A 13,665-nucleotide genomic window follows, 5' to 3' on the forward strand; every position below is an offset into this window, starting at 1 on the left:
CCCAAAACAGCAGGAATTTTACAAGAGTAAAGACCAAATATGAAGAATAAAGTCATTTTCAAGTAGTAGCAAAAAGTTGAAATATTCAAGAAAAAAAAAAAAGAAAAAGTGAGAAACAAAACAACCAACACCATGTAACCCGCCTCTCACCCGAGGACAGCTGGGATAGGCTCCAGCACCCTGTGCGACCCTTGTGAAGATAAGCGGTAGAAAACTAATGTTATGCCGACGACACTCAGCTATATGTGCCACTAAAGCTAACTGACCCACGGGACTGCCGTGTCTCTTCGATATCAAACATTGGATGTCCTGGAACTTACTACAAAATGCTGCAGCATGACTTCTTACGAGGACATGCACGTTTGGCCATATTTCTCCAGCACTAGCCAACCTGTCCTGGCTCCCGGTTCATTTAAAAATGGGACTTTAAGGTTTTGTTACTGGTCTACAAAATATCACATGGTTGGCACCTTCCTATCTGGTTCACCTAGGTCAGGGGTCGGCAACCCAAAATGTTGAAAGAGCCATATTGGACCAAAAAACAAATATTTCTGGAGCCGCAAAAAATTCAAAGCCTTATATAAGCCTTCTAATTACAGCAACACATGCTGTATGTATCTATATTAGCTACATTAGCCTATTATGAAAATGACTAAATTGGCTCCAAATACATAATGAGCCTTCATGATTAGGGAATGACTCGCCACGTGACTACTCTGTTGTACGATGCCGCCTCAAGTTTAACTTCATTACAATATTAATAAATTCATTGCTTTGATTAAATTAAAGAAATGCAATAAAGAAATCCGATTTCTGATGTCATTTTTTATTTTGAGGATTCGAAAAAAACAACAAAATGGAACATGCATAACGTGCCCCTTATCTGGGCAACGAACACAGTGCAATAAAACACAGCCCGCATTTATAAAAATAAAACAGCAGCCTAAAGTATATAAAATCTAATTACTACAGTTTAAGTTGGATTTATGTGCAAATGCCCAGCAAGTCGGTGCAAGGGTAAAACGGAGCAGCTGTCCTCTTTTGACACGCAACCAACGTAGCTATCGTGGCGTTAACCTGTCAGGTAGGAAAGTAGGTAGATAGATGAATAAAGTATCTACCTAACCAACGTAGCTATCCTGGTGTTAACTTGTCAGGTAGATAGATTAATAAAGTATCTAGCTAACCAACGTGTTAACTTGTCAGTGTTATTCAGCTCTGAACTGTAGTAAGGGCGACCTGACTTGAGCAGAGAAGGAAAATGTTACTTGTTGCTTCCAACCATTTTTATTTAAACATTCCAGCCCCGAGGCATTTCACACCGGACGAACTTCCTGGTTCAAAGTTCATTAAAGTCCACCCTACATAGCTGTCCAAGGCAAATGCCTGTAACACTCGGACACAAGCAACAAAACACAATAATATCCCCAAGTGTCATTCCAAATATATACTGAGTAAAATCAGAAATCACTTTGGAAAAACAGCCACTTATAAACTAAATATGTGCCTATGACAGGATTATGTTCTTACCCGTTTAATGTGATTTCTGTTTTCGGACATGACTGGTCAGCTTCTCAACATCGGGCATGTAAGATGAATGCAAATGATTGGGTCCAAGAAACGTTTAATCCTCTGTTCTCCTCAGTTATTTTTCTCTTTTTCCCTTTGGAATCCATGGCCCATCACACAGCCGCCGGTACTGGTTTGTTTACAACAGGCACCTGCCTGGCATCCCGCCCTGCTTGATAGAAACGTGTGTCGCAGGCTATGACGCAAATCTTCCTTGACAGAACTGTTGAACTTATATTTACTCTACACGTTTTTACAGCATTGGAAAACGTTAAGAATGTTTGTCCTCATACAGAAACCATATTAAAACTAAAAATATATTTCCCTTCCCCTTTTTGTATTTTCAAACATTTTTCAAAAAGCTTCAGGGAGCCACTAGGGCGGCGATAAAGAGCCACTTGGGGCTCCAGAGCCACGGGTTGCCAAACCCCAACCTAGGTGTACCCTACGCTCCGTCTAGAAACCTACGCTCACAACACGCCGCTCTTTTGACAATCCCGAGAACCAGAAAGAAATATGGAGGCTCTAGAGCAGGGGTCTCAAACGCGCGGCCCGCAGGCCAAATGTGGCCCGCAGGACACAAGTTTGAGGCCCCCGCCTTGATATGAAAGTTTAATTTTAGTGCGGCCCGCGCAAGTTTGATATGGATGCTGTATGGTATCATGTACCCAGAAAAAAATATTACTTTTGATTAATGTTCACGTTAAAGGTTAAATAACTGTTAATAGTTATCCTCCCTATCCATGTGGAAGTGGTAAGTTTTTGGCTATTTAAGTTTAAAAGAAATAACTTGAAGGCTACCATTTAGGTCACTAGCTCTCTAGTTTGTGAGTTAGAATGTGTCTCAAGACCCTGCAGTTGCGCAATATGTTGTAAATAAAAAGAGTATAAATGTGACTATAGTCGTGTTTTGTCATGTGTACAGGGCTCCGTACAAATAATTTGTCTACCCACCAACTATATGTGGTTTCTTAAGTTTTTATTATTTACTGTTTTATTATTATTATTATATTTATTTATTTATTACTGATTGATTGATTTTCTTTATTCTTGATTTGTTTATTTATTTTTCATTTTATTTTGTGTAGAAAAATTAAAAGTAAGATATGACTTAAGACTGACTTCATCTACCAACTGGACTAATGTTATCTCTATTTACTTTATATATACGTATTAGGGGTGGTATGGTATTGGAACAAATACTTAAAAAATATGAGTATTGGGAACAATGAAAACATCCCATCAGAAAGCTACGTTTCTTGGTGAGACCGCAGTGCATGCCCGGATTATTATTATTATTATTATCATTATTATTATTGTTCATTGTTGTCCTTGTGTAGCCCTTCGAAGCCCTTCTGTGACAAAAGGCTACATAAATAAACTTGATTTGACTCGACTGGAAGACCAACTTGGATACATTGAAATATTCCTTAAATTTGCAAAAAGTGTAAACATCCCAACATCCCAGTTGAGACTGGTTGGATGAATGCTAAGATCTATGGGTGAAGTCACTGAGCTTTCCTTAACCATGATCTCCTGAAGGAATCCTAAGTATTGTGAACAAGCGGTCCCACTCACATCGGGACACTAATAGTATGAACCTACACAAGCACAAATAGAAAATGTAAACGTTGCGTTAGCGAGGGGATGCACTTTGCAAAATGTACTAACAAATAATGAAGTCATGGAGCCGTGATGGAGTCGTGGAACACGTTGCTCCTTCTAATGCGTGTTTGGTTCCAGGCCAACACCCCCCACCCCCCCACCTAAGATTAGATTTCTACTTTACAAATGGAAGGGCAACTAGCATAAAAACTATATCAAACAGTTACAGTACATTATTATCATTGTCACCGTGCCTACACGTTTCATCTAGGAGCTTCTCAGAAGGCCCTCACAGCACAATCAAGAGTTGCACAACACTTACATACGACTACGGGTAGGTACCAAATTCTGCATTTTAATAGACACCACCTGAATCTTGTGGGTACCACTGAGCACCAATTCACATAAAATCCAAACGGTACCACGTCTGGGTACCTGACGGCGCCGCTCCCAACAAGATGGAATTGCCAAGAGAAGACGACCAAGCCATGCTACACAGCTTGAAGAAGTCCAAGGACTCAAAGAAAGCTGCTGGCCAATAAATGCTCTGCAAGAACACTTTGAATACGGGGCATGACGGGGGGGACTCAGGAGAATCAGAAGAACCATCAACATGAAGCTGGTGGACCCAACACGGACCGCCCAGTAGCGGCTCCAATGTGAAAGGAACCCATCCGTACATCCGACTGATGGCACACAACAGATGTGTTCTCACTCACACAAGCTTAACTTTCACTTCCTGGAGTGGCGGGGCTACTGCTACATATGTAGACTGCTGGTTCCTCCGTCTTCCTCGTTGAAGATAAGAGCAAACAAATGCTTGTTTTTTTCACCCACATTGAAACGCTTTGGAATTGTGTGACGGTTGATGGGTTCTCCGATAGCAAAAAAGCAGGATGAGAGGCTCCAGAGAAGCAATAACATTCCCAGTACTAATCAGCCAGGAGAGACCAATGGAATCAGGAATTTTGTTATTTTCCACCTCCTAGGGCATTTTAGCGTCTGTAATTGAGCCAACAAGCGTGTTTCTGTCGCTAACTATGTTGCTACTGAGTGTAGAACATTCGCTTTTTATTTGCACCGCATATTGTTGGAGCTGTCTGGCGAGGTGGGGGTGTTTCCTGGAAGCGCGGCCGTGTTGTGCAGCCTGAGAGACGATGTACAGTCAGCAGCATCACGGCAGCGACGTGATTGGTTGGCTGGATGAGTCACTCTGACAGACACACGACCACAACGCACACGGAGAGACAGACAGAAGGACGCCTCCCCTTTCCCTCTCCTTGTCTCCTCATGGACACCCCCCCGTCCCCTCACTGCCTGCCAAGAACTCATTGGCTCGCCTGAGAAAGGGCAAATCCTCTTCAGCCAATTTGAATTCTCCTGAGCGTATAGTGCTGACTATTCCAAACTAATTAATAGACATGTCATGAATAAAAACACTTTGATTATGAGAAGAGGTTGCCCTCTGCCTCCTTTTAGGCTTGTCATTAGTATGAGGACACGTGTGGTGAATCACGGGTGGTGGGGGGTACCGGCAGCCCGACACAGCCGCCGATGCCCTCCCTTGATTACATTTTTTCCACTTCATGTTTTATTCAGGGCCCAGTGCTTGGACCCGATGCCGGTGTCTCTGATTAGCCGTACCTGGAACGACGACCAAGCCAGGGCGGTCAGGACCGGTGGGGCGAGGATTATTTAAAGGGCAGGACTCAAAGACACGTGACCCTGGAGGCCCTCGTCAAACGTGCACACTCTATTACCAGCCACCCCCAAGCCCCCTCAATCAAAGTGACATCCAGCGTACGTCCTCCTGAGTCCATCCCGCTGCTCGCGATGAAGATTTATTTATGGCTGGCCTGAATTATCACCCTCGTCTCAGGGTTGCTGCTGCTCGGGATATTTCAATTCATGCGCAGCAGGTGATGATGGGCGGGGCTTTTTCCTCACTTCCGCAGCTTCAGAACGACCCGCCCCCCCCACCATAAACCGGGATGCTGCGTCTGTAGGGCTGTCACAACACCTCGTTAGAGCGCCAATAAGGATTTATAACTTAGTCATTAAGTTTGACAACAAGTTTCTATGCTCAAATATTCCATTCATTAACGTTGAATCTTACAACACGCAAATTTCTTCATCATGGGTGCCAATTAACCGTGATAAACGAGGAACGACTGGACAGCAGCAAACGAGTTTTGGTTTTAGTGCTTGGTATTACGTCTACTATGTTGGCTAACTATATTAACTAACTATAACTAACTATATGACTAAAGGGGTGTTATTTCATGTTTAATAATATTTTAGAAGGTTATAGCCAGCTTTTATGCTCCAACTACGGAAATATTTCATTTAGAAATAAGGAATCCTCATTCAGGAAAATTCACTTATCACAGTGTAGTCTGGAGTCACTTCGCCACAATCAAGGACAGATTGCTATTTAAGCCCCCCCCCCTTATTTACCATGCAATGCATTGGTCAGAAGATAGGTACCCTAGCTAATGATGTCCATCCATCCATTTTCTATACCACTTATCCTCATTAGGGTGGTGGTATGCTGGAGCCTATCCCAGCTCAGCTGTCTTTAGACGGGGTCTACCCTGGACTGGTGGCCAGCCAATCACAGGGCACATATAGACAAACAACTATTCCCACCCACATTCATACCTATGGACAATTTGGAGTGGCCAATGAAGCTAACATGTTTTTGGAATGGGGGGAGCGGAGTACTCGGAGAAAAGCCACAAAAAAGCAAAAAATATAAAACAATCTACATAAAACAATTATAAAATATTAGCAAGAATTTGAATCTTTTCCTGTTTAATTTTATCCCGGGTGTGTTCTTCTAGCGCATGATCAGATATGGCGTAAACCGCAGCTCCTGACATTCTTCAGTTTTAAAAATGGAGGCCAGCAATCGGCACTGGACGGCTGTGGAAAGTTTGTTTTGATGCAAACTAAATTTCAAGGCCGGACGGTTATTCCAAGAAGAGAAAGAAAAAGTCGGGGAAGCCGGTATCACGTGATGTTGATGTTCACATTTTACTGGGCATGCCCCATGGACTATTCCGTTTGATTCTAGCGGCGCATTTAGACCGGAGATTGGAATATTCCTTTCCATGGATACCGTGGAAAGGTCATTCGGAAAGATTCCTTTGGGATGTAAATGTGGCTGCTGCTTCTAGGATCGTAGACTGTGAAAGACGTGTTGGAGTTTCCCGCCTCCTCCACAAAGTCTTCTGCTGTGACCTGAGCCGGGATTGTGGACCTCGTGGGAAGACCTCAGCCGTGGAGAAACCACGACGGTGTTTTGTTAAGGAACGCTGCTCATGGGCATCCTCTGCCCCACCTGACCTTGCTTTTGCTGCAAGGTTTTGGACCTCAAGCTGGTCCAACTTTATGGATTTAAAAGCTTCATCACTTCTCAAAGTAAAAAAGAGAGGAACTCAGAAGGCGGAAGTCTTTCCCTCTTTCAGTGTCGTCTCCAACCTGGAATCATGTGGAGAATATTGACTTCTTTTTAACAAACATGATACGGAGATCACACTTCCCTAAAGACACGGAAACACTTCCTGGACGCTTTCACTTTAACCTCACATTTATTTGGTAAAAAAAACTAAACGATCAAACCAGAACAAAAAGTCTGAATTGGTGATGATAGGTAGAGGCGGGGCCGCCCACATACACACGGAGTACCACATGGCAGACACGATATAATAAGATCACAACATATACTAGCATTTTGTATACTAGTATGGTTTTTATTTTACTTCATGTCCCAATCTCAGGTCGTCATTCCCAATCTCGTCTCGTCAAATGAATGTGTACTGTAGATTTAGATTGGAGTAAATTGGAGTATTTGTGTGTACTGCGGTACACATACACCTTAAATAATCTCCCCCTTTGATAAAAGGTCAACTTTGAATGTACCATACTAAATACTAATGATTAGCATTAGTTACAGGCCATGAAAGTACTTGGTATCATACCATAATTCACAGTTGGCCATAAATAATATAAGTGGCCATAAAGATAATTCCACATGATTCAATAGACCAGTGAAGAGCTACGTAGTGTCCATGTTCACACACACACACACACACACACACTCCTCATGTCCTTCATGTCCTTCGTCCAGCTAGCCTATGCTAACAGACGTGTCGCACACGAGAATGATGAAGGCAGCACATTGAGAAGCAGCGATGACATCCTGGCACTTCCTGTTGAGAAAAGGAAGCGTAGAAGAGACGCAGTGTGTTCAATTCACGCCGTGTTTTCTGTGTGTAGCAAGGACGCGGTGCTTGTTTGCTCAGTGATGCATGTCCAGCGCACACAACGGCGCCATGAGCTCTTTTATTGAGCCAGGATGTGTTATTTTTTAATGAGTGATAAAAAATAATTGTACCTTTGAGTATTGCGAGATGCACAGGGAGGTTTTCTTTGGAGTGGTACATCACCACAACGGATAAGATGCGTGTTGAAACAGCTACCCTCGGCTGCTTTTATCGATCCCGTCCTTCACGTGTGGAGACGTGCTCGCTCTGCAGCCCGTTCCAGACGGCTCCACCTTGCCGTATGTTATTCTGCAAAGATCCGCCCGTCAACATGCGGCCCTAACCCAGCTGAGCCTTCCCGGGGGGAGACCCCCTGCAGGAGCCATCTGCATCCGAGACGAGGTTATTCATCATCCCTGCTGCAGCTCTCAGTTTGGGGCTCTTGTGCAGACAGCTTTAGGCGGCAGTGAACAGCTTTACACGGACACAACAGTAATGAGAGCCCTTGAAACCTGCCCAGTGGCTCGCAAGGCCGGCCGCAAGCGCTGAAGGGAAATCAGCGAGACGATCCCACAGGATGAACACGGCCGCTGTCCTAGCCTGCCTTCTTCCTTCGCTTGTTTCCTTACGTCAGCCATTGGCCACAATGCTGCCAACCCAAAAGCTCCGCTTCAGGCAGTTTAAGGCCAACGGATGTTTGGCACAGTGGCACCGAATCCACCCAGCGAGATGCTGTTCCAAACCTCCAGCTCGTTAGGACTGGCCCGGACTCGCCTTCTACTCATAACAAAACCTAGTGTGGACGCGTACGCCTGGCTTGTAGCGCACATTCATCACATTCATCCCGGGGGCAATCATGGGGAGGGGGTTACATGCAATCCATGAAATAGCTGGGGGGCTTCGTGCTCCAACCACAGAAAAGTCTGCTTCTTATTCATTTTCACAACCTCCAGTTTCCGGCGAACTTCCAGCCGTATGCTGGCTTCTTTAAGCGTGGGCTACCATCGCCAACTAAACGGATGCATTTACGTCACACATGCGACTGGAACAAGTAACCTTTTGCTGAGACCTCCTCTTGGGAAGGTTGTCTTGTTTTACAGTTCTTCTGGCAGGATTGGACGACGCTCAGAGGACATGGCGACGCTGCTGCATGCTAATACGGATCATAAAGTACCTGCCGTGTGTCTGTTTATTTAAAAGGGGGGCTTGGCACATGATCCTGATCCCGCAATATGAGGTCGTCCGCTGCTTTTACTTCATGTCTCATCATGAGCTATGTCCCAGTTGACCGTGGCAAGCGGCCAGGGGGGTGGGGGGGTGGGGGGATCAAGAAGGGAAATACGGCAGGCCTGGGACCGATAAAGCTGCTCCACGCTTCAGGAATGTCTAACTTATGTTGTGGTCCGCCACCCTGGAATATCTTATGGATTCTCCATATGGCCGCTCACCCTGACCTTCGTCAGTAAGGGTCCACGTCTGGCAAAAACCTGGACACCCCCACGCCGGCTGAATGGGACAATCTTCATCAAATGTTATTCACTACATGAATCCCAATCGAACTGTTGGTCCAACCGAATTCACACAATTTGTCATCATATTTCCCCTTAGAGGATGAGGAATATTGGAAGAGGGGATGTGTGTTGACTGGCAGGACACACACACACGCACACACACACACACACACACTGTACAGCTTGATTTAAACAATGTTATGGCGAGCTGTCTCTCCCCTGCTGCCGGTTCATTATGTTTCGTCACTACCTTTAACTGTGCATCCGCACGAACAGCCGGCGCTCCTGGAGCCCGGCCAGCCGTCCTCCCTGCAGCCTCTCAGCCGAAGCAGCTTTGTCAAACTCAGTTAGCCGCCTCCGAGGAGAAACACCTCCTTCCACAGTAATTCTCCCTACTATTCACATCATGCCCCTGCCTCTGCCTCTGCCGCCTCATCAATCCACACGGCAACAAAGGTAAACAGCCTCACACCTCCCAAATAGGGCCTGTGCTGCTTTGTTGACACGATGCATGTGCGAACCACCCACACCTCAGGTGAGGCGCTCACAGGACTCACCGCTTCATTTACAGAAGGTAATTGCACAGGAGCCTGGCGCTGCACAGCCACATTCATTGCTTTCCTTCTCTGGCTGCATCCTTGACGAGACGCCCCCCCCCCTCACCGGGGAAGTCACTTGGACACGCCTGACATTGACGACTTTGGACGGACTCAAACATCCTCATTTAAAAAAGGAATCATCTGGCCGTTTGTACCGCCCCTCCTCATCCTGCTTTTCATACTTACTCAAGTTATTGTCAAGCACTTGGCATAACAAACGACAGAGGGACCTGGGTTAGTGTCCACCTTGGTTTGCATACGCCTCGGTTAGCATGTTTTTTTCAAAATCCAAAATGTATGCCACAGTTACGCCTCGGTTGGTGTGTAACCTCTGGTTAGCGTACCATATGGCGCACGTCTTGTTGTGTTCCATAGAACAACGGCATGAATGGAGCGAGCCCCCATACAGTCCGTTGGTGTGGGCGGGTGGAGGCGGGGCGGCTAGCATAAACATGACGTTTTTTAAAAGTTCAAATCTCGTCTTAATCCCCAAATTAACTGTGATTAATCTGAATTTCGACTCCTTAATCAGGAAAAAGCAGAAAGAAACCATCCCTGGCGCGTCGCTTGCTACGTCTTTTCCATCTCTTGTCTTTCTCTGCCTTTCTTGTCAAACTTGTTCTACTTCCTCCACGTGGATTTGGAAACTTCTATTCAGCAACGCGTGCACGTTCCTGATTTGACGAAATAATGGGTTTGGAAAGCAAAGGGCTCTCTTTGTACTTTGTGGAGTGTAACAATAGCATCGTTATTTCAGCAGCGCTCCTCAGCCTTTCCCTTTGACTCCCAGCGTCTTGATGAAAACACACACAAGTACTGCTGTTTGATTAGAAGAGAAATGTATTCCTTATCTTCGCCTTCCCCAAGGTTGCCGGCTATTAAAATTCAGCTTTTTTCCTCTTGACTAAATCAAGTCCCGTGTTTGTGCTGCTCATCTTTATCAGCTAAATTGGTGGCTGTGTTTGAATTGCCTTTTAAAAACAGTGCACCACAATTAGGGCATCGTTCACCTGAGCGCCACGCAAGGAAAGCTTCTGCCAGCGTACTGAAGGGATTTCATGGAATAAGATTTCCATCTGCATCGGACAGCACAGCCTTTGTGTGGAAAAATAGCCAACATGTCAGATTATTGTTTGGAAATGTCACTTCTCCATTGAATGGAGATGGCAGAAGATGCTAAAAAGGTAGAGTGTTTTTCCGCATCCAATCATGCCTCGCCACTTTCAAGCATCACAATGCCTAAATTAGCTAAAAATACACATCAGGCATTCAAACAGGTGATAGTCATGATTGGTGGTGACCAGCAGGTGGCAGTAATTCCACTGATGAGACAATAGCCCCCCAGCAGGACGTCCTGCACCCATAATGTAAAACAGGAAGTGGAGGAAGTCTCCCAATACTGATATGTGAGAGTCTTATTTCGACTTCTTATGTCTGCTATATTGGCTAATAGGAGTGAAAAGGTGACTATAGGGGTGTTATTTCATGTCTGGAGGGCTCTAACACCTTTAAAAAAAATCGATCGTACTTGGAAGGCTGTAAACAGGTTTTCTATGCTCCAAGTACGGGAATATTGGATTTAAGGATACGGAATCCTACTTTGCAGGAATTCATTCATCACATTGGGGCATACAAAGTGAAAATAATAATAATCCATACACCATGGATTATTATTGTTGTGTCTTCTTATTTGGAGAATTGTTCCATTCATTTTCAATGCCAAGAAGAAGCAAGAGAAGATGGACTTCCAGATGATGAGGGAGTTTTAGGAAAGGCCTGATTGAAAGCCGGCATGTCCTGAATCAACTGACTAAAAAGTGCAGAGAACGTTGGGGAGTAAAAAGTAAATAAGGTGAATGATTACACTGGGGGAGGGGATCGAGCCAGCCCCCACTGGGTCCTCTTCCCAAGTAGCGAACCTCAGATCGGAATACGTCGCATGGCAGTACGCAACACATCAACAAATGATTGCCACGTTGACGTGTCTCGGAGTATGTTTACATGAACTCAGCAGGGGGTGCCCAATAGGCTGCCCATTTGAAATGACAGTAAATGTGCTGATTAAAGGATGGGGGGGCGGGGATTAGTGGAGACATGTGGGAGGAGTTAGCAGACAAACCAGACGCTAAGACACGAATGAAACGATATCAGATGGTATCATGGGATCGTACCCCGCCATGGCGTTAGGTCATGAGCTAACGTCGTTAGCCGTTTGTGATTCAATCTTCATGGCCGCATGTTCACAACTTATCATTGATGGGAAGAGTTAGTCAGCAAATATTTATGGTATTATGCAAATGCTGACACCTGCACGCCATGAGCGTGTGCATGGCTAATAGCAGGCCAATCTAGTTATGGATTTAGCGTCCTCATCATTTGCATCATAGATTTGATTTCATAACATGATTAGTGCACGATGTTGTGGAGAATACCCCCCCCCTTTCTTAGTTCAAGCGCTTTGTCTCCATTTAAAGCGTGACCTTTAAAGTTTGCCGTGAAGACAATCACACGAGGGAGCATTAAATTGATATCAAACATTTGTCCTGCTCTCCCTCCGCCGTGGTCGTGCTGCGCTAAAGGCCGTGTCCTTGGCAAGAATCGCTCTTACCGCCTCTGTTTGCCTTCATAATTCACATTTCATCCCAACACACACATGCACACTGACACACACACACTCACTGACGCACACACACTGACACACACACACCGACATGCACATTCTGACACACATACGCACACTGACACACGCACAGTGACACACACACTGACACACACGCACAGTGACACACACACACACACACACTGACACGCTTTGTGGACTCAAGCTCATCTCTTCCTGACAAGCCGATGAGCGTGTTTGGGAAGTGATGTCGGGGTCCAATAAGAAGGCAAAGAAGGATGTAAACGTTATCTAATAATTCCCGTAATTACTTTGACAATCAGAGAAAATGCATCTCCAGTCATCCTTTGCATCATCAGCCTGTTTCACGAAGGAAAGAAAGAATCCATGATGGCCGCTTGGTGGTTGACTATTAGTCAAAGTATGTACGTATAGAAGTTTGTATAAGTATAAGTATAAGTATAAGTCATATGTACTAAAGAGACGTTAGCTTACATGACATTAACTTAACTCTGCATGAGTGGAGACATGTTCTCCTCCCATTCCGTATGGAAGTGTATGGAACTTCCGTATGGAAGTTTTTAGCTTCTTAAGTTTAGAATAAATACAGTTAGGGCTAACTGGTTAGCTTGCTAACTCGCACGCTTGCTAGCTATCTATGCAGCTAAGAGTTGCAATGGGAGTGTAAAGGTGACTATAGGGGTGTTATTACGTGTCTACAGGGCTCCAGTAAAGTCATAAAGAGGTTTTCTATGCCCCAACTACCATAAACTACCAAAATATTCCATTCACTGATGAATCCTACTTTGGGGAAATGAACTCATGAACTAATTAACTAATGAACTAATTAACCATGAGAATCAAGAATTAACCGCCCATCCTAAGTTGGACAACAACTTAAATGCTGTAAATGACTGTGCACATTAAAATCAGCAGCAGCAATCATTTGATGATCTTGAAAAATGTGAAAGTATCGGTATACACCGGTATACCGGTATACCGGTATATCGGTATATCGGTATATCGGTATATCGGTATACCGGTATATCGGTATGTCGGTATCAGTACTGGCAATCTTAGATAATATGGTGACACTATGGCTTCAGTCTACCAGCTTCCCATAGGAACGCTGTCATGGCCCCCACTCACACAGCACAGCTAGAGTTGTACAACACTCCCAGGGAGGCGATGGCAAAGGACGGAGGAAGCGCTATGAGCCGGTCTCTCACACTTCCTAGAGGGGCGTGGCCACAGCTGTGATTGACTCCTTCTTTAGCGAAAGCACCAAATGATGGCACGGATAGTTGACATGCCGACTGCGGTTGCAGCACAATGATGCAGCCGCTGTTGAATGTTATTTGCCATGTTTGCCCTTAAATGTCAGCTTTCTGTATTTCATTGCACGGGGTGGGGGGTAGGGGGGTGGGGGTAGTAACACGCATTCCACAATAAATGTCAGGCTGTTTGCCAAAGTGAATGTTTAGTTCACGGAT

General features: G+C 44.9%; 1 protein-coding gene across 4 annotated transcripts in view; it reads right to left on the reverse strand.

The window, feature by feature from the left end:
• Positions 1-13,665, reverse strand: part of LOC131131914 (seizure protein 6 homolog) — a 102,486-nt gene that overhangs the window by 68,571 nt on the left and 20,250 nt on the right. Inside the window, exon 1 of one of the 4 annotated variants that reach the window (XM_058076954.2) lies at positions 1,531-1,820. The exons of the other annotated variants lie outside the window; for them this stretch is intronic. The gene's annotated coding sequence lies outside the window, so the exon portion shown is untranslated. Of the gene's footprint in view, positions 1-1,530; positions 1,821-13,665 lie in introns of those variants that run through there. 4 annotated transcript variants of the gene reach the window in all.

This window comes from Doryrhamphus excisus, linkage group LG1 (assembly GCF_037039965.1).
Source record: "Doryrhamphus excisus strain RoL-2023G ecotype Guam linkage group LG1, RoL_Dexc_Guam_v1.1, whole genome shotgun sequence".
Taxonomy (NCBI): Eukaryota; Metazoa; Chordata; class Actinopteri; order Syngnathiformes; family Syngnathidae; genus Doryrhamphus; species Doryrhamphus excisus.